At 49.9% G+C, this 5000-nt stretch overlaps 1 non-coding gene and 1 pseudogene across 1 annotated transcript in view; both read right to left on the bottom strand.

Moving 5' to 3' along the window:
• The window catches only part of LOC143306995 (large subunit ribosomal RNA), a 5565-nt pseudogene extending 2322 nt beyond the window's left edge, over positions 1–3243 (bottom strand).
• A 1732-nt stretch (positions 3244–4975) lies between these two features.
• Positions 4976–5000, bottom strand: part of LOC143307010 (5.8S ribosomal RNA) — a 155-nt gene continuing 130 nt past the window's right edge. The window contains exon 1 of the ribosomal RNA XR_013064258.1: positions 4976–5000. This exon is cut by the window's right edge and continues 130 nt beyond it. This is a non-coding gene — a ribosomal RNA (5.8S ribosomal RNA).

Below are 5000 nucleotides of genomic sequence, written 5' to 3'. Positions count from 1 at the left end.
GATTGGGTAGCTCCACCAATGGTTTTAGGAGTAAGCGGCGTGTGGCCTGCCCTGGAGACTCGTCTCGGATACTAGGGTAAGGCCCCGACACCTCAAACGACGGCTCCACCGCTTACCCGCAGCATGTTTAACATACCCATGTGAACCGAACTTCCCCGGTCGCGTTAGATGGGTCACCGCCGATGCCCGCTTACGCAAACATCTACCACACTTCTTTTCCACCGGCGGCTTCTGTTGCCCACAAATGTGGGATTGGGTAGCTCCACCAGTGGTTTTAGGAGTAAGCAGCGTGTGGTCTGCCCTGGAGACTCGTCTCGGATACTAGGGTAAAGCCCCGACACCTCAAACGACGGCTCCACTGCTTACCCTCAGCACGTTTAACGTTCCCATGTGAACCGGACTTCCCCGGTCGCGTTTGATGGGTTACCGCCGATGCCACTTACGTGAACATCTACCACACCTCATTACTACCGGCGTTTACCCGCGCTTTTTTGAATTTCTTCACGTTGACATTCAGAGCACTGGGCAGAAATCACATTGCGTCATCACCCGTGAGGGCCATCGCAATGCTTTGTTTTAATTAGACAGTCGGATTCCCCTAGTCCGTGCCAGTTCTGAGCTAAGCGTTGAATGGCGGCCGAAGAAGCGACCACGACGGCGTTAACCGCCACGGAAGCCTCGCAGCAAGGAAGATCCGCGGGAGGCCAAGGCACGGGACCGAGCTCGGATCCCGGGACGCGACCGAAGTCGCCAACCGTTCACCTCGCCCAGGCCCGGCACGTCAGCCAGACCCGCTTCCCGACCAAGCCCGACACGCCCCGCTCCTCAGAGCCAATCCTTATTCCGAAGTTACGGATCCAATTTGCCGACTTCCCTTACCTACATTAATCTATCGACTAGAGGCTCTTCACCTTGGAGACCTGCTGCGGATATGGGTACGAACCGGCGCGACACCTCCACGTGGCCCTCTCCTGGATTTTCAAGGTCCGAGGGGAAGATCCAGACACCGCCGCAACTGCGGTGCTCTTCGCGTTCCAAACCCTATCTCCCTGCTAGAGGTTTCCAGGGAACTCGAACGCTTATACAGAAAAGAAAACTCTTCCCAGATCTCCCGACGGCGTCTCCAGGTCATTTTGGGTTACCCCGACGAACACTCTTACGAGGGCCCGAATGGTATGCGGTTCCGCTGCCGGGTTCCGGAATAGGAACCGGATTCCCTTTCGCCCAATGGGTGTGCATCTCTGCAACTACTTCTTATAAATTCGATTTAGCCATATTTAACAGTTTTGTTGTTGCTTTTTAACTGAGAGCTTTAGGACACCTCATTTACATAGGATTTCTCTTAGGGCTTAGGATCGACTGACTCGTGTGCAACGGCTGTTCACACGAAACCCTTCTCCACGTCAGTCCTCCAGGGCCTCGCTGGAGTATTTGCTACTACCACCAAGATCTGCACCGACGGCGGCTCCAGGCAGGCTCACGCCCAGACCCTTCTGCGCACACCGCCGCGACCCTCCTACTCGTCAGGGCTTCATGGAGGACCAAATTTTGTCCAGCCCCACTTGCCACTGACGGCGGAGTATAGGCGCGACGCTTCAGCGCCATCCATTTTCAGGGCTAGTTGCTTCGGCAGGTGAGTTGTTACACACTCCTTAGCGGATTCCGACTTCCATGGCCACCGTCCTGCTGTCTTAAGCAACCAACGCCTTTCATGGTATCCCATAAGCGTCGACTTAGGCGCCTTAACTCTGCGTTTGGTTCATCCCACAGCGCCAGTTCTGCTTACCAAAATTGGCCCACTTGGCACTCTGATCCAATAATAAAATCTCATGGCTTCATTTGATGCAAGCAAGCCAGAGATCTCACCCATTTAAAGTTTGAGAATAGGTTGAGGTCGTTTCGGCCCCAAGGCCTCTAATCATTCGCTTTACCAGATGAGACTCGCAATAACGTTCGAGCGAGTGCCAGCTATCCTGAGGGAAACTTCGGAGGGAACCAGCTACTAGATGGTTCGATTAGTCTTTCGCCCCTATACCCAGTTCCGACGATCGATTTGCACGTCAGAATCGCTACGGACCTCCATCAGGGTTTCCCCTGACTTCGTCCTGACCAGGCATAGTTCACCATCTTTCGGGTCCCAACGTGTACGCTCTAGGTGCGCCTCTTCTCGCAATGAGAACGAGACGCCCCGGGAGTGCGAGGCCTAATCGTAACGAGGCCCATCCTCCCTAGGTCGACGCAGAGGACGACATTCACTTTCATTTCGCCTTTAGGTTTATTTATATCCCAATGACTTGCGCACATGTTAGACTCCTTGGTCCGTGTTTCAAGACGGGTCCTGAGAGTACCCAAAGCAATAGCGTCGCCGACCGGTAATTCAAAGCTTGGCCAGTCCAAGGACTCCTCCTGCTAACAGCTGGCCAGACCCGGGGACGGCGCATAGTCCGTACATCCGGGTAATTATAACTGAACCTAGCTTGCGGCGGTCCTGACGCACACACATTCGAAAATGGATTGGTTGCGGCCTGATACCGTCTGAGTACCGTCGCGCAGTCGGCCAGGCAACCGAGGGTCTGTCACGAACACCGTTAAGGTGACGGACAGGCTCCGCCTCGGACCGTAGACCGACACGCAACGGGTCGCGACGTTCTACTAGGGGAGAAGTGCACGACTACCTCGCCGGAACATTCGCCGAAGGTGGTGTGCCCTCGCTAATGGAACCCGAAGGTCCATCCGGGGCATCGCGCACCAACGGGAGCCAGCGTTGTTGACGATGAATCTCCCCATTCGATCTTTTGGGTTTCTCAGGTTTACCCCTGAACGGTTTCACGTACTCTTGAACTCTCTCTTCAAAGTTCTTTTCAACTTTCCCTCACGGTACTTGTTCGCTATCGGTCTCGTGGTCGTATTTAGCCTTAGATGGAGTTTACCACCCACTTAGGGCTGCACTCTCAAGCAACCCGACTCTAAGGAGAGATCCTCCCGAAACGCGTACCGGTCACTACGGGCCTGGCACCCTCTATGGGTAAATGGCCCCATTCAAGATGGACTTGGACGCAATTCGATGTCTCGGGATAAACGGATCCTCCTGAACACTACATTTCCCAGCGGCGGTACCGCGGGATTCAGTGCTGGGCTCATTCCTGTTCGCTCGCCGCTACTAAGGAAATCCTAGTTAGTTTCTTTTCCTCCGCTTAATAATATGCTTAAATTCAGCGGGTAATCTCGCCTACTCTGAGGTCGTCAATTTCTTTGGTTTCATCGAAAGGTGAATAATGATGCTCGATGCAAAAAAAAAAAAAATAAACGAAAAGAAGCAAAAAAGCAAACACGTAGAGAAACTGTGCGTGAATCAACCTTTCGCATATTCAATTTTTCCTCCTCTCTCGTTTCAAAATGTTTGTATTTATCGTTCGATGAAACGAGCACAAGAGGGAAAAAAAAGTTGAGACACGACGTTCCCATAATTTTCGTGTTATTTCCTTTTTGCTTCAAACATTTTGCGGACTGCAGCTTCGTCGTATTGCTTTTATCAATTTTTAACAATTTCAAAGCGAAGACAACTCGCAAGACGATCCATTTCGTCTCGGTTCAATTTTAACGTCCGTCCGTATTATTTTTTGTTCCACAAGAGATTTCGAATAGGTTTCTTTATTTATCATCCCTTCTTTTCGAGCGCCACGGAAGCAAGAGGAAAAGCAAGAGCGAGAGAACATTTCGCGTATACTTCATTTAACAATTTTAACCAACACGCGATGTACTCCACACACCTCTTAGATTTAACAACTGCTTTTCTCTTCTTCTCCCCTTAGCGCAAGGGTAAACCCCATTTGTCTCTTCTTTGGAACGCAACAAAACTTTCGAGGACTGGACGACCGAGCGATGGTCGCGCGGTCTTCGCTTATCTTTAACAAACGAAGTAGTCCGTATGTATTCTAAATGTTGAAGCCTCCTAGAGCTTTAAGCCATGCGAGACATTGAAATGCTGTTTTAACGGGAGCATGCATAATTGCTGCAAACATACTTTTATCACAAGTTCTAGCCACGCCACGGAGGCTTCGAAGTTCCTTCACCATTCGCTTTCCTCTCTTTTGTTACACAGTTTCAGACTACGATCAGGGGTACCGAAACGCTGTATTGATTGTAAACAACCATTTTTATCTTGGAGCGGAGCGTTCCTTTACTCGTTAGATTTGTCTTGTCGCGTGTGTATTCGCTTTTTCGACGCTTTTTAACCATTTAACTTGTTTAGCGAAGCTAAACGCACAGACAGACAAAAAAAAAGGAACAGCATCGCGCGTCAAACAGCGACGACCCATCTGAAGCGATCTTTCATTTATACACCGTTTGTAAACAGAGAGATGTATAAAGCGCGGGGAATCATTCGAAACCCTGGGGCTATTCGAGCTTGCATTTCAGCAAATTATCATCTCAAACATTTCACTCGTTTGCTTTTTCTAAATTTATAGGAGAGCTTCTTTCGTTTATTTTTGACACACCTTTCGTAAATATCGTTTCTGGCAACGTCGGGAGCGTGGATTTCTACAAGTGAACAATCGCGCCGATCCGATAACTTCCAGCAGGATGGAGAATCTTTATAGATTATCTTCCGAGAACTCGGTGCTTTCACGGGCGGTCGTTTATAAATTTTAACGAACGACTCGCGCGCCGTGACGCACTTGCGCTAGTTCGAAGAGATATTTCGAAATTTGTTTCTCTCCTTTAACGGCCTGCATTTAGTGTATCGGTTGCGATTTTCGTCACATCGTTTCCACGACAAACGCCGACGAACTGCCCAACTATCGCTCGTACGTTGCGACTCTTTCTTTGTTTATCGTTCATTCATTCTTTCAATTTCGTTCGATAATCCCGCTCCGAAACGTTCTACTTTCGTTGAACGACGGCGAGATGTTTAGAAAGAAATGAATTACTCTTTTTTCGAGAAGCAAACGCAAGCAGTCTTTTGTTAAGAAAACGACCCTCAGCCAGGCGTGGTCCAG

Source organism: Osmia lignaria, unplaced genomic scaffold (genome assembly GCF_051020975.1).
Source record: "Osmia lignaria lignaria isolate PbOS001 unplaced genomic scaffold, iyOsmLign1 scaffold0042, whole genome shotgun sequence".
In the NCBI taxonomy this organism is placed as follows: Eukaryota; Metazoa; Arthropoda; class Insecta; order Hymenoptera; family Megachilidae; genus Osmia; species Osmia lignaria.
The sequence above is the reverse complement of the archived record's forward strand: the minus strand, read 5'-3'. Positions and strand labels throughout refer to the sequence as shown.